Genomic DNA, 16,733 nt, shown 5'->3' on the forward strand with positions numbered 1-16,733 from the left:
AAACAATAAAATCAGTAGATTTGGGGTCAATATTAGATGATAACATGGATACATACTAAATTTGAAGTAACTAGGAGACATCCAAATGAGGTTTTGAAGTATACCATTTGGTATATGGACCTGGAGCTTAGGAGAGAAGCCTGAGCTAGAGGTCTAGATTCAGAAGTTATTAGAAAAGCTCCTGCAGGAAACTGTGACACATCCAACGCCTTTTGTTCGGAAGGATTTAATAAAGGAGCTATTGACTGAGATGTTGGCAGGATTAAAGGGATTTACAAGGGGTGGTGGGCATCAAGGGAGCAGCAAAGATGGAAAGCCATTGCAACTGGTCCTGAAAGAGAAACAGGAAGGGAACAGTGTGCCTGAAACCAGTGAGAAGCAGAGCTATGGAAAACTCCATCTCCTGCAGTTACCTCCTATCAGCCAGAGTCAGAAGCCAGCCAGCAAGTGGACCTGGGGAATATAGACTGCAGGGGTCAGCCTCCTGGGACACAAAGCAAGACAAAGTCTGATGGAGAATGGATCTGGAGTATGAGAGGAAGTGGAGAATCACTAGCAAAGATTATGTATAAAGCCCGAGGCTAGATAAGATCTTTAAGGAATGAGACTAAATAGTGAGGAGCTAAGTACAGATAATTGAGCCCAAGGCTTACATCATTAAGAGGTTTGGGAAAAGAGGAAGGACTAACAAAGGAGGCTACAAATAAATATACATAAAGAAGCAGGACAGCAGAAAGCATGGAATCCTGAAAGCCAAGAGAAGAACAGCTATCAAGGGAGAGGGTGTGATCAACTGTGTCCAATGCAGTTGATGTGTCAGGTGAGATGGGAGCTGAGAACAGACCCTTAGATTTAGAAAAATGGAAGTTATTGGTAACTTCCATTCAATGGAATGGTAGGGACAAACACCTAGTGGGAATGGCTCTCAAGGAGAACAGGATGAGAGAGATTTCTGACAGCATGATAAACAATTCTTTTTAAGAGTTTTATTGCAAAGAGGAACATAACAATGGGAAAGTAGAAAAGAAATAAAGGCCAAGAGAAATGATTTTTGATATGGATAAATAGCAGCATATTTCCATGGTGATGGGAAGGATCAAGTGGAGGGGAACAATAAATGACTCTGGAAAAAGTGGGGAGAATCCCTAGAGTGATTTCTTGTCTTGACTCATGTTTCCCCTTGACAATGGGGTCGGAATTTTCTTGCCATCTCTGAAGGGTCTTTTGGAGACTGAATGAGATAAGAGGAGACTGTGTGGCACCCTCCATCATGCAGGGCACCCTTCACTCAGCCTCAGCATTTCCAACCACCCCACCTGGCTTTCAGAGCCCCCAGAGTGAACATGAGCTAAGACTCTAGGTATCCGCTCTCCAGGACAGGAACAGCTAGTTACTTGGCACCTGCTAGGCACAGGCACTGTACTTTACAAACATTAACTCTAACCTTCACAACAATCCAGAGCTGTCTCTAATTTGCAGGATAAGGAGTGGCATGGCAATGTCTCCAGGAGCTGAAAGCATTTGTTATCCTACATAGCTTACAGGAGGCAGAACCAAGACACAAATCCTGGTCTTTATTACAAAGTTTTTATTCTAACCTAGCTTCCTAGCTAGCCTCCTATTCTATTTTTTTCTCTTCTCTCATGCTCTCTGCAATCATCACTATCTATTCCTCATTCTCCAAAATCTCTACCTTCTCACTTCTCATTAAAAATCAGCTCTGATAACATTAATACCTCAGATAAGCTAAGTGTATCAACCATGATGTACTATTTCTTTTCTAAAACGGGACCTTTCTGCAAAGATGGAACCCACTCCCCTTCCCACAGTGAATCTCTGATGGTGACTGTTCATGTCTGGCAGTTGTTGAAGGAAAGAACAGAGACTTCCAGAAGCTCCTAATATCTATCTGTTAAGGCCAATATCTATGTCCCTGAAAGATTGTTCTGTCTCTTTATGCTGTTTATATAGACTACAATTACTCTTCAATTCAAGTTCTCAAAACTTTATGACCTCAACATCTTGGCAGGTCTACACTGATCAAGGCTGATCAATGCTTGGTCTACCTCATTTTAAATATGCCTCTCACTAGCTCTTTCTCTTTCTCATACTCTCTCTCTGTTACACACACACACACACACACACACACACACACACACACACACACACAGTTATACACACCATACTTGCATAGAACTTAGAGAGAATTTGGAAGGATAGAGTGACCTGCCACTGTTGCTAATAGGTTGGATCAATATTGCCAAATGTGCCACATTCTTCTTCATTTCCTCATCATGCAGCAATCAATGGCCTCACCTTGCCTGTAAACCTTCCTCAAAGGTTCACACTTTTTACCCGCCCACCCCCCCCCGTTGTTTCCCAGCTGAGCATGCTCTCTCCAAGACACTTGGGGCAGAAAAGGAGAAGGTGGTCCTAAATTTGTCAAGTGTGAGTGGCTTGTGCTCATTGCTGTGTCACCCCCATGGCATGTGCATGTTTACACATGTACAGGTATGTCTGAATGAGCATGTTTGTGTGTGTGCATGTGTGTGTGCGCGCGCGTGCATGTACATGCATCTATTTCTTAAATGTAGTAAGATGCATAGCATCTACCTTCCTTTACCCTCAGGGAACTTAACCTATCAGAGGAGGAGCAAAGTGCAGAAGCATTTCTACTTCCTTAAAAATGAATGTCATATGGAAAATCTCCTTTGCTCTAGTGACTTCCTGCAGCAGGCACTTGGAGCAGGCAAATGGCATGACCTGGTTCCCAATGATGCTGCTCAGCCCAGTTTATGGTGCTCATTCTGGCCCCCAAAACTATATGCTGTGAAAAAGGTCTTGGGAGATGCATATATGAATTCAGGCGGAACTAGCAAATGTCAGTATGTTGCTGTTTGAAGAGCTAGAACATTCTGTTTACCCCAAACATAAATGACACCTCCCGGGGGCCTGGGGTCCACCATGAAACCTCAAACATTCACATGATGGACTACCCAGGGCTAAGTATTGAAGGCAGCAGCTAAAAGGGAAGCACAGTGTGTGTGTGTGTGTGTGTGTGTGTGTGTGTGTACTGGGGGAAGATATAACTCTCCATTCGTTCCTGATCATGAGTTAGTATATCAAATTAATGTTAGGTGTCTAAAAAAATCAGAGGGAATGGGGCCAGGAAGGGTGTGATATGCATAATAATGTCAGGCACCCTGAAAATGTTTACATCTGAATCCCTGACACTGTGCATATATGTTAGTTTACGTGGGAGAAGGCACTTTGCAGATGTCATTAAAATAAGGAACTTTAGTTGGGGAAATTTCCCTGGATTATTCAGTTGGACCCAGTGAAATCATGCAAGTCTTAAAAGTAGAGGAGGGAGGCAGAGACGGAGACGTGATGACCAAGCAAGGTAGGAATAATGTGAGGTGAGGAGGCAGGGAGGCAGCCCTGAGCCAAGGGGTGTGGATGTCTCTAGATAGAAGCTGTAAAATGCAGGGAAGCAGATTCTTCCCTGGAGCCTGCAGACAGGCACTCAGCCCTTCCGATGTTGCTATTTCAGACAATGAAACTTGTGCTGGACTTCGAACCTACAGAACTGTGACATAATACATTGTGTTATCATTAGCTAAATTGGTGGTGATTTGTTGCTGCATTGGGAAAGTAATACACATTTATAAAGAGAAGCAGGAGTCTGAAATGTGGGAAAGAAGCCGGGAGGGCAGCCTAGATAGATGAATTGAGCTCTGGGAAGACAGAAGTCAGGACTGAGAAACTTATGGGGAGAAGTAAAAGATGAGGCAGGTATGAGCCAAGACAAGTACAGCTCTAGTGAAGGCCTCTGGTCCATCATGTGTGTACTGTGGGAGGCACGGCTGGGAGGGTGCCAGGCTGGAGGAAGCAGGACCTGGGGAAAACCTTGTAAAAGCTCATAGCCACCTGGCTGAGCACAGAGAGGGGGCGGGCTTCTCTTGCAGATCATCAGAGGCATTCTGGTTTCTGTTCCAGCAGCCTCAGCATTCGATCTGGAATCATCATCTGACCAGGGCTGTCAGATATAGGCCAGGAAGGACCTTCTCTCAAACCAGGCAAGAGATCCAGCCATTCCGATGGTGAGATTCTGTGACACCTGTTGGGAGGCTTGTCAAATATATCGTCACAGACAAAAACCTATGAAACTGAAAGTAACCAGGGTAGTAGGGTAGAACAACCTGTATTCTGCAACCTGGCTGACATGGGGAAAATATTAAGTGTCAGAAACATACCACATCTTTCTTGAGGACAAAATGTGCTGGTATATAATTTCCAATGACAAAGGACTCACGACCTGTAGCTTCCCGGGAGAAACTTGACTTCCATTTGTTCCTGGGTCTCAAGTACTGTCTGCAGAGTGAACACTTGGTGTAAGGTGGTAGATAATAATGAGCCAATCTAGAAATGTTGATTTTTCTAGAAATTCTCTCTTACACACCCAAACCCACTAAACTGGTTTGGAAACTATATAAAAAGGGTGCATTTTATACAAGAGGTCTACAGTTGAAGCAAGAGGGACCTTTCTCTTCCCTTCCTCCTTAAACATCCAGGAAGCGTCTAACATCTGAATCAGTAACTGCGTGGCATGCATTTCTCTAGGTGATTGGTTTCCTGGGCTATTACCAGGGAGTGTTCCTCACTCCTATCTCTGCACTCCTGAGACTATCTGAACTATGGACGAGCACTTTTACCACAATGAAATGTTAAGAAGAGTAATGAAGAGAAAATGCTACCCCAAATGCCAAACGTATAGGCTGCACATAGAAACTGATAATTCCCAGTTAGATGTGGCTATGAAATCTATTTACCTTGCCCATCTCCCTGGATAACATAGTCCTTCTCAGGTGGGCATTTGAAGGCCAGCAATGCACTGGCTTCAGTTTTCAGCTTGCCAACTCTCAGGGCCCCCAAGGGACAGCCCTCACTCACCTCCACCCTGCCACTGGGATACTAGCACCCTCCACCCCAGGCTTGCTGGATACCTAAGATGCCTTAAGTGTTATGACTAGTCGGGAAACCCTCTCAGCAAGCCATACGGAGGTCCTATGGCTGCCACTGTCGAGAGTCTATGGACCATAGAGTGATCTCCAGTGCTTAGCTGATGCTGTTCCATGATGCTAAACCCTTTTTATACCCTCCCAGGAGTCTCTATTGTCCTTGCAGTTTCTCCTTACTGGAGAGATACTCCTAACCTCTGAGAGCCTACAGCCCCTGTCCTTTCAGTTTACAAATTATTTAACTCAGCTACCCTAATTGTCAGTCTCTGCAGCCTGGGGCTGTCACCTAGGGACAGTAATCTGCATTCTCCTTTCTCCGGTGCCCAAAGAACTGAGAAATTTAGTGGGTTTGGGCAAAGTGCTTGGATTTTACATATCTAGAATCTATTGCACTGATCCAGTCAGTCAAATAGAGTGAGATGAAAAGTGGGGAACAGGAAAAGGAGGACGAGGAGGAAGGGGAGGAGGAAGAAGAGAGAGAAAAGGAGGAGACAAAGCAGGGAGAGGGCAGGGTATGGATGTGGGAGGGAGAAGAGGAGGGTAAAGGAAGAAATAGGTAGAAAAGGAAGCGAAAGAGGACAGGGAGTTGCTGTTTTTAAACCATTAAGTTTTCAATCCGAAGAGGAAAAAATGTTTAGGAAGGATCATAACTAGTAGCCAGATAGAACTGGAACCAGTCCTCTGTCCCTCCACAGGCTGATAGAGCAAGCAGAGCATATGCCGAGCATCTGTTTACCATCAAGTCTAGGGTTCTGCCTTATGAAGGATCAGCTCCAAGGAACACGCAGGTCACCTTGCCACTCGCCGTAGCCACTGGCATCGAGAGGAGATGCTGCACAGGTGCCAAGAATACGAAGCCATCTGCAGGATCCTAACCTCCCCTGCCAGCCCAGGGCTGTGCTCTGTTCTTTCTGCAGGATGCTTGTCAAAAGTCCATTTCCTTCATCTCACCCCACCTCTGTCTGCACCCTTCCTCTGTTATAATTGGAGCCCAAGGCTGCGGAAACCCCAAATATCATAATCATACAGGCCTCCCAAGTCTATGGGGAACTGGTGGGTAAATGAACCACTATAGGAAAAGCCATAGAAAACCGACATTGATCCTAACTTGGAGATGAAGTGTGTGAATGGTGTGTAAATCGTCTGGATAATTGTAGGCACTGAAGTGGGACGTTAGAGCTTCTATCTTCTCTTGTTTTTTTTTGAGCCACTTTAATCAGCTTTCAGTTGGGAAATAGCACATTCTTCAGAGCCAGACAGGGCTGGATTCAGATCCTGCCTCTTAATACTCATTGCCGTGACTTTAGAATCATCACATTTTCCTCAAGTCCCAATTTCCTTATCTATAAAATGGAGATGATGGTGCTTCATTGAGGCATAGTAAGTAATAATACTTAAATGAAGGAAGTGACAGAAAACACGTAGAGCAGGGTCCAGCATATACTAGCTATTTGTTCAATGTGGATTTCCTGGCACTCCTTGGATCCTGTATCTGAATCTCCAAATCTTTACCTTGTATGAACTACTAGTAAATGTGTCTTTTTGTCCCCCAAGCCTGCTCTTCCTCCCTAACTCCTTATCCGTATGAAAGCACTTGGGCTGGAGATCTTGAATTTCCTCCTTCTCTCTTTTCCACACTTTTCCTCTGTGCTATCAATGGATACTTGCCTGTAAGGATGACATCAACAGGCCCCCATGCACTTGGTTTCCAGCTGGCGGTGTCAATAGGGATCCTGACAGGATATCAGAGGGAGGTAAGAGGGTGAGCTCAGGGTATGTGCTCCTTCCCTGGGAAGTCAGCTTGGGCTGATAGTATCCCTTCTCAGAAGCGCCATGCTCCTCTCAAGGTGTTCTGCTCCACAGGACTTGCCCTCTTGATTCTGATAATGGTTTGCTTCCCTGTCCCTTTGAACCTAGTCCCAAGACTGACAAGCAGAAAATCCTCTCAGGCATGCTTTGGAGAGGTCCTACTGCACAGTCTTCATGGTTTGCCTTACACCAGTGATGGCGAACCTTTTGAGCTTGGCATGTCAGCATTTTGAAAAACCCTAACTTACCTCTGGTGCCATGTCACATATAGAAATTTTTTGATATTTGCAACCATAGTAAAACAAAGACTTATATTTTTGATATTTATTTTATATATTTAAATGCCATTTAACAAAGAAAAATCAACCATAAAAATGAGTTCGCATGTACCTCTGACACGTGTGTCATAGGTTCGCCATCACTGCCTTACACCCTGCCAGTACCTTTGTAATTATACACTGTATAACAGCACACACATACACACACACACACACCCTCCTCAAATGATCCTAATTTGATAGGTCAGCCATTTCCTGTGTGAATTCTAACTAATTCAGGGCCAATATCTCTCCTGATCCTAAAATCAAGAATCTAGTAGTCATTTTAATCAACCCACTCTTGTGCCCCTAATTCCCTTCCTGTCAGATATGCTACCCAATATTTCTGGAAGTGGTAATTTCCTTTGTATTCCTGGTGATTGTCTTAATTATTGCTTGTTTGGGTTTCCTAGCTGCCTGCAAAATTGTTTCTCTGCCTCCCTCCTCTTCAGTGCATCTTCTATGCCTCCAACAGGATGGTACAGAGCCTTTCCCAGGTCCCCACACCTTAAAAGACAATATCCAAAGCCATTGTCATGCAAGACGCAACACAAAATGGCACTTCCCTGAATCCCTTGCTCTGCAATGCTTCCTCTCCCCCTGCTCCCAGCTGCCAACCCTCAGGTCATGTGTGAACCCTGCAGTCCGGCCACTTGTGGTCACATCACAGGGAGATTTAGTGATATGGTCTTGGCATGATAGACACGGGAATAGCTAGAGGAAGCAATAACTTAAATGGATGGTGTTCCTATCTCCTGTTGTCCTAGATGAGCCTTCTTCCTGAGACACACAGCGAGGGGAGCTATAAACCTGCTGCCCCCCTTCAGCTCTTCACTCCTAGACTCTTTCAGTGTGAGTGCAGCAAAGCCTACAGTTTGAAGGTAAACACATTTTGTTGAACATCACTCCAAAATTCAAGCCAACCTCTTCACCTGCTGCTTAAATGGAGAGACAGATTCTTCTTTCAATATTGGGAAACAATCTGCTTTGGATTTAGTGGGAAATGATACATCAGTCTCCTCATGAGTTTCTAAGCGTACTTTGACCATGGCAATCTTCCCTCTACAATGCATATGAGTTGTGTGTGGCTTTGGGATGTCCCACACTCCCTCACACCAAAGTGCTTTGTCATGGCCATGTTGCTCACCCTCCCAGAGCATCCAAAAACACCCTTTTCTCACTTAATAAAACCTAATTGTTCTCCAAGACTCAGCATAAAGCGGTCAGGAACTCCTTCCTTTCATCCCAGGAACCCTTAGTAGGAATTTTATTTCAGCCCTCATCTCATTGTGCTGTAACTGGCTCACTGCTTGCTGGTCTCCCCACTGCACTGTAAGCACCTTGAGAGCGGAGGTGAGTTTGCTCCTCTATCCTTTGTGCAGTTTGCTCTTTGTCACCTGCCATTGTATCTGCTAGGGTTCCAACTATGGATCACCCCACCTCCCTAGAGTAATGTTAGCAGCAAGGCTGCAGAGCGGTGGCTATTTATTGAACAGGTCTGCTACTTCTGCTCCCTGGGCTGAGAGAGGCATGGATACATCAGGGAGCCACCAGGCAATTTGCTCCATCCTGTATCAGAAGAGACCTTTGTCATGGTGTCAAGCCATGTTAGCCTCTCAGAGACGCTGGAGTGGTCAATTACTCATCTCTTTGAAGGTCAATTCTTTACAAGAAGCTCAGTTGGTAGCATCAGAGAGCTCCACTCAACTACTGAAGTGGAACTTAACTGGAATTTGTTTTTATGAGTGACCCGGAGGGCAAATCCCCAAAGTTTCAGATGACATTCAGCATTTCCTGGATATAAAATATTAAGCAGACAGACACAGATACACTCTCCAAAGATCTCTATGCACATTGAGGGAAGAGGGGTCTTGAGTTGAAGGCCAGATGGCTCTTTTCCAAGTTGTCTCACAGGGAGGTGTTAGGGTGGTGAATTCACAGTGCCCAGGATATCCAAACTTAGTCATTGTCCCAGAGTCATATGGAAGCAAGGACACTGACTCACACTAACCAAATTTAAATCAAAGTGGATCAGGAGATTTAAAGTTTATTAGTGCACAGTGGAAGTTAGGTTGATCCAATGGAAGAAATTCTCATCTCTCCAGCTGGGAACAGCACAGTAAGTATAACATTAGAGCAAAAGGAGGTGGAGAGTTTGGGAGATTTTTATCCAGGTCATGGCATTATGAATCATTCTTGCCCTGTGTTACAGAACACCTCTCCAGTAATTAAATTAAGGTTGTCTTGCAGATTCAGTGTCTTCTTAGCTTGAACAATGCTGGAAGAACACTGCCAAATTGTTTTTCTATTGAGCTATACTTTCTGTGATTCAAATTATCCCTTAATGTCCACACATTACAATATGACTAGGCTTTTGCTTACTAAATATTAACCACATTCCTGTCCTGCCTCTCTGAGACCCAGATCACCTTGTGTGGAATTGGGGGTCAGTGCAAATCCTCTGGTCACATATTTAAAGATTCGGAATTATTTACTCATTTAGAATTCTAAACATTGTGTGTGGATTTTATTAGTTGAACCCACGGAGGCTAATTTTATTTCTCTTACCTCCAAGGTCTTAGGGGACATCTCAGACCTCCTTCCCACACCAACAACATACTATTCTGCTAGAAGGCTGATAAACTTCAGTGTGAACAAGGGGGTACTGTTTTATGAAAAGAATTATCTTAAGTTATCTGTAACATAGATAGAGTACAGGGCATTGTTTGTAATTCTCTATAAGCGGAGGATATTTAGATTTTAAGGGTGGTTTCATTTAAAGAAAATGCTTCAATAATCTTTCTAATAAGGTAAAATTATAAAATCAATTCCCCAAGTAGATGATACATGTTAAAAATATAATTGGTACACAAATGTCTCAATCAACCTTTATAGATTATTAAAGAGAACAATGGAGTTTGGAGGTCAGCCGTAGCCTCCAGAGCTATTATCAGTAGAGGCTACTATCCACCCCAGGGACTGCCATTAAATGGATGGCTCTGGACCAGGCAGCCTAAGGCCCAGAAAAGCACTTTCTACTTTGCTTTCTCACAGGCAGTTGCAGGTCAGTTTTCCCCTAAGACTCAGGTTTGTGTGCGGAAGTTTTACTACAGAAATACTTTCATGAAATAAAATAAAATAAAATAAAATAAAATAAAATAAAATAAAATAAAATAAAATAAAATAAAATAAAATAAAATAAAATAAAATAAAATAAAATAAAATAAAATAAATAATAAAATAAAATAAATAAAATAAAATAAAATAAAATAAATAAAGTAAAATAAAGTAAATATAAATAAATAAAGCAGATTGAGGGAGAAGTTGGGCTGTGATTCAAATGCAACAGAGACCCTGGGGGAAGTCCTGCAAGAGATTCTGGAGCTGGGATGGTCCATTCCAGAAAAACTAATGAAATTGTCTCCAGAGTCCATTTCCTCTCCTCTCCTCTCCTCTAATGCCAGGTGCCCTTATTATAGCCTCTTTTTCACCTCCTTCTTACAACTGAACCACTGTCAGGAAATGACATGACATTTATTGGCATTAAGGTGTAGATGACTTATAATCATTGTTTCCCACTCCTATCCCCATAAAACATTTAGCTTAAGTCTTTTGGCAATCAGCTATATTGCAAATGAGACATTGGTCATACTCCTGGTAGCACAAGGCAGGGCACCACAGATTTCTGGAGAATGTGGAAGAGACTGATATTCCAGCCCAATATTCTTTTTTCTCTTCCAATTTTATTTTGAGTGGTTATATGTTCAGCTAAAGGACTACATTTCCCAGGCTCCCAATGCAGTGTAACAGATATGGTGACATCCCTGAAAGTGATATAACAGTCACTGGAAGAAGCAAAGGAAAGAATTTCAAATCAAGCTGACTCAGCTGGTAGGCTTTAGTTTTTGCTAAGCACCCCTTCTTCCTTTTCCTTTCTCTTGCTTGGAATCTGAACATGATGGCTGGAGAGTGAGCAAACATTTTGGACAATGAGGTCACCTTGAGAATGATGGTAGGAGCAAACAAGTCCCTGGAAAACTGTAGAGCTACTACACCAATCCTAGACTGTGGGAAACTGTTTATTGCCTTCACTATCTGATAAGCTTAGACAGAGAACCCCCGAAGGCTGGGTGCCTTTGAAGCCCTAGCAAAGGTCAGAGCTAGGCGCCACCTCTGTTTGTCCAGACAGTGGTAGCTGAAACTGCTCCCCCATTTATTATTATGTAAATCCTTGCTGATGGGCTAGTCTGCCTGTTGCCAGGGGTCACCTGCCTAAGGGCTATGCTATGGGTGCATCCCAGATCAATAAAAGCTTGGTGAGGCCTGAGCACGGGAGGAAGTCCTTTGGGACTTGCCTGCATGGTCCCCCAATATTGCAAAATTATCTCGTGTCTTTTTCTCTCATTTGTTTTGCGGCTCCTCTTTCAGATACTGAACCCTACTCCACGCAGAACATGGAGGGAGTCTTACTCGACACTAGACCACCTAGTTACTTTATGTGAGAGAGAAATGAACCTCTGACTTGTTTAGATCATATGTTTTGGTTTTCTGCTATACATGGTTGAGATAAATTCTAACTGATACAGATTTTGGTTCTTTGGTTCTTAAAAGTAGGGCAGTAGAGACTTAACTGAATAGAGGAAATGGAGAGGTAGATATTAAGAATTCAGATATTGTAATTGTCTTTGTTACTACAGTGGGGAAACATTTTGTCAATCTCTTGCCTACTGTACCTCAGAAATCAGATTACCTGCTGAACAAAATTGAAGTGTTAGAAAATGGTAGAAAAATTAAAATTTTTGGTATATGCTAGCCTCTTGTTGTTCTCTGTAGAGTCCTATAGGAGAGAAAGAAGCTCATATGAGAGCCAGCCTCACTGTCTGCACAGATGGAGAGAAATAACAGTTTATAAAGTGGGGGGGTTGTATTCCTGCCGACACTCTGCAATCTGAGTTGAATAGGAGTCTCATAATTTAGGCCTTGCAGGGTTGAAAAGCCAAATGCTTTTGTGCCTCAACCTGAATCAGTTATAAGTAGTGACGATAAATTGCTGTCCTTACAAGACTGATATTCTCTCATTGGATGTTAGGAACCTGATGATAAATATAGGATTAAAGGCATTACATTATGATCTGAGCACATTGTCTTAGATGAGTCCAGTAAGTGACCATTAATTTGAGAAAACAAGGCTAAGCAGAGCACAGGGGCCAGTAAATAAAAGATGAGGCCCTTTCTGCTTGGAAGATCTCTTTACCTATTATTACTTTTCATAAGACAGACAGAAGCAAGAAGACTGGAAGTGTGGTACACGTTAGAGGAAACAAGATAATAATCATAATAAACTTAAACATGGCCATTAGCAGCCTAAGATTTTTCTACCTTCAAAGCAGTTCTTGGGCCCCAGAAATTCACAGCATACGCAGCCCCCCAAGCAAGTACTTTCCAGTATCTACTTTAGATATGGTCATGACAGATAATGAGGATTGACAAGAGTTGTAGCCTTCAAGACAAAGGACAACAGAAGGGAATGATGAAGAAGGGAGTTCCTCCCAGGGAACAGAACTTAGGCTGCCTGGTAAACTAACTCATTAAATACTCCACTGACCTGGCTAGGAGTCCTTGATGTTATTTTACAAAAGGATTTGATGATTGCTGTGAATCAGTGTTTCTCATTCTCCACTTTTCCAAATGCAGAGATTTTTTTTTTTATTAATTTTAAGGAGACCAATTTATTCATTATTAAATGAAGTCACCACATTAATTCTGCAACATTGGATTAAAGAGAGGAGGGAACATTTGATCTCTGAATGGATGTTTTTGTTCCACACACGGGAATGAAGCTGAAGAAGCTGGTACTATTATTATTATTATTATTATTATTATTATTATTATTATTATTTTTCTAGAGGCCTGGTGCATGAAAATTCATGAACTCGGGATGGTGGTGGGGGGGTCCCTCAGCCCGGTCCGCACCCTCTCGCAGTCTGGGACCCATCTGGGGAATGTCTGACTGAAGGCTTAGGCCCGCTCCCTGGAGGATCAGGCCTAAGCTGGCAGTCAGACATTTCTCTGGCAGCCCGGGAGCCCTTGGGGGATGTCCTAAGCTATTAGTCAGACATCCTTAGCGCTGCCACGGAGGCAGGAGAGGCTCCCGCCACCGCCACTGTGTTGGCCAGCCATGAGCCAGCTTCTGGCTGAGCGGCACTCCCCCTGTGGAAGCACACTGACCATCAGGGGGCAGCTCCTGCGTTGAGAGTCTGCCCCCTGGTGGTCAATGCATGTCATAGCTACTGGTTGTTCCGCCTTTAGGGTCAATTTGCATATTACCCTTTTATTATATAGGATTATTATTACTACTACTAGAGGCCCAGTGCACAAAATTTGTGCACTGGGAGGGTGTCCCTCAGTCCAGCTTGCATCCTCTCTCAGTCCAGGACCCCTCAGGAGATGTCTGCCTGCCAGCTTAGGCCTGTTCCGAAGCCAACAGTTGGAAATCCCTCTCGCAGTCCAGGACCCCTCGCTCCTTACTGCCCGCCTGCTCAATGCTCCTTACCACTTAGCTCACTGCTCCTTGGCGCTGCCATGGAGGCAGGAGAGGCTCCTACCACTGCCACTGCACTCACCAGCCATGAGCCCTATCTTTCTGTGTAGTTGTCTGTGGGTCAACTGCTCTCTTCCTTCTCACTTAGGGTGAGCAGCATGTGAGGGCAGAGTGCACTGTTGTGGAACGCAGAGGGCTGCCTGGAGCTGAGGGGAGTGGCCGGGCCCACAGGGTGAGAGGTGGACACAGAGGACGCTATCTCACCCAATTGTGGGGCGGGCTGGCTGGCCTTCATCTGCCTGACCCCACCTAGGGAGGGACCAAGCAGGGTGTCTGCCTTTCCATTCTCCATCCTTCCATCTGTGACACCTGTCACCCTTACCAGGCCTCCCCCAAAGTGAGTTTAGTTTAATCGCTGAATGTAAAAGAGCACAGTGCGGGGGGGGCGGGGGGGGGCGGGGAATGCCTCCGCTCCAGTGGCCCCTGATTCCCAGCAACAAGACCTGGTTGACCAGACCTGATCTCAGGACGATGGCCACAGCTGCAGAACATAGATCTGTTTCAAGAAAAGTTGGGAATGCAGACTTTCCTATGAGGCACTATTCCAAAAGGTGACAATTTATTCACATTGTGGCAAAAACATTTCAAGAGTAACATATAGTGGGCAAAGTCAGGGCCAACCCAGGCCATTTCCTCACCTAATCTCTCTGAGGCGTGTGGGCAGAACCAAGTCTCAGCTCTTCACAGGACATTTCTGGAGTTTTTTTAAGCCTAAAGGACAGTAGTCTGTCTCCATTCTTGTTCTTTGGGAAGTTTTCATCATCAAAGGATATGTACATTGGGGTAATCCTCACAAGATACAATGTTCCAGTTGCACCCATGTGACGATGACAGCACCCCTCAGAGGAAGGGTGCCAACAGATGGGGAGCAGGGAATTCTGAAAACCAAAGCAATGACAGAGATGCCAAGCCTTTCCTTCACGTGTCTGACACCCCTCTTCAGGCGGCCTGCAGGCCGGGCGTCTGCTGGACCTTTGCCACTTGATGTCCTGGCAGGCTGCCCTGGGCCCTGCTAGGCGGTGTGCAGGGCTGCCTAGGCCCAGGGGGAGTCGCCGCCCTGCCCCAGCCACTCCTGGTACCGCTCCTGCACATGGGCGCTGGTCTCCGGGGGGCCACACCGGGATGGCAGCGTAGATGCCTTCCATCTGCCACAACGGTACCCTTCTGCATGCCTGTCATCCTCCTGGGCTTGGCTCCTGCCACTTAGGCATGACCAACGCAGGCCCGAACCTCCACAGAGTGACAGGAGAACTTGCCCCTTTACAGCTTCAGGACCACTTCTGGATGTTCTGAAAGCCATAGCAGCCTCAACGCATAGCAGAACCTCTCCGTCCCTTTCAAGGCTGACCTCCTGGAAGTCTCTGTTCCTCAGGGTGTGGTAGGTGAGCACTCCCACATCCTTGTTGAACAGCTCCTTGGCCATGTGCCTGAAGATGTGTACCAGGTTCCCGTCGGAGCTGGCACCCTCGTGGAGCCTCACCTCCTTCTCCTCCATGTCTCCAAACAGAGTGTCCACGGTGGCGTCATTCGAGGAGAGGTCACTTTGCTCCATTATCTGGACAGTTTCACCCGAGGCTAACACGCAGTCAGCCCCCCGGAACTCTGCAAAGCTGTGGGACCATCTTCTCAAAGGGCCTCCAGTTTCTTGTCATAACACTGGGCCACATTGACGTGGAAAATCTTGTCTGGGGACAGGTTCTGCCGTCTGGAGAAGTAATCCTTCACCAGAGAGCCCATGATCTGCTGGGGAGACTTGGCCGTTCAGAGGTGAGGGTGATGGGGTGACCCAGCACACGCTCTGCATATCGGTCCCAGCAGGCAGAGGTCAGCATGGGTAGCCGGGGCTCTTCCTCATGGTGCTGGCAGTACCGACGCACAAATTCCTTCTGACTCTCCAGGATGCTGAAGTCCGCAGCTATCTTCATGTCAAAGACAGTGCACCCCAAGGCATTTGAGAAAGCCGCAGAGCCTTCTGGATGTATCAGTGACACTGAGGCTGAGGTTAGCAGCAAAATAAGGCAGAGACTAAGGACACATGGACACTGCCAGCACCTTGTGCTGTGAGGTATCACGTTTCTTATTAAGGTTCAGAACACAGAAGTCCTTGATGTTCTGCTGAGAAACTTGGACTCCTTCCTCTGAGGCCACACAACTGTCACACGCCAGGCAGTCACTTGGAAATATCTTGGCATCAGCCAACTTATGGAATTCTCCCTTCTCTCCGTTCTCCTGAGCCAGACTCCAGATATTGACTGCGGCATTCTCTTGGTCATCTGTTTTTGCTTTTTTACTACATTCCTTCCGTGTGCAGTGATCACACTTCATCTGGAGCGGGGCAGGCGGGGGCAGGCTCGAGTGACCTGGAGGAAGCACAGGGAGAGCAGTCAGTCACTGCTGGTTGCCCCTGGAGCTGCTGGCGGTATCCTTCCTTCCTTGTGGAGCATCTAGGGAGGGGAAGCAGCCACAGTGCCCGAGGCCAAGTTCCAGGAGGCTGGTAGTTCTGTTGGGATCTTGCCAGAGGCGCTGGTCCATGGGTGCCTGGCCTGTTCTCTGGAGATTGAACCTACAGGACTACTAAGGAAGCCAGTCCCCGGTTCCGACCCACCTCTGCCACTGATTGATTGGAGTCTGAGGGCCAGGAGGAGGGACCAAGAGGCCTGCCTTCCACTGCTGGCCAGTCCTCACGCCACTTACTCTGGTTCCCTGTTAACCATCCCCTGATCAATGGGAGCCTGTGGGCCGGGGGGAGGGACCAAGTGGTCACCCTTTTATCTGCTCACCAGTTGCTGCTGCCACAGAGCCTGAGGTCCGGCCGGGGGTCATCCATTCAGTTGTTAAGGACCCTGGGTTTTTACATATATTAGGATTTGCCAGTGCATGGATTCCTGCACATTGAAAGGAAATTAATTAGAAGAAATATATTAATATCACTATTCGCCTTTTCTCTATAATAGAAGTACCAGAGATGAAAGAAAATTAGTAAAA

General features: G+C 45.5%; 1 pseudogene; it reads right to left on the reverse strand.

Annotated features, from left to right (window-relative positions):
- Positions 1–14,402: 14,402 nt before the first annotated feature.
- LOC132226438 (nuclear prelamin A recognition factor-like) lies at positions 14,403–16,334 on the reverse strand (annotated as a pseudogene).
- Between the last annotated feature and the right edge of the window lie 399 nt (positions 16,335–16,733).

Source organism: Myotis daubentonii, chromosome 2 (assembly GCF_963259705.1).
Source record: "Myotis daubentonii chromosome 2, mMyoDau2.1, whole genome shotgun sequence".
Taxonomy (NCBI): Eukaryota; Metazoa; Chordata; class Mammalia; order Chiroptera; family Vespertilionidae; genus Myotis; species Myotis daubentonii.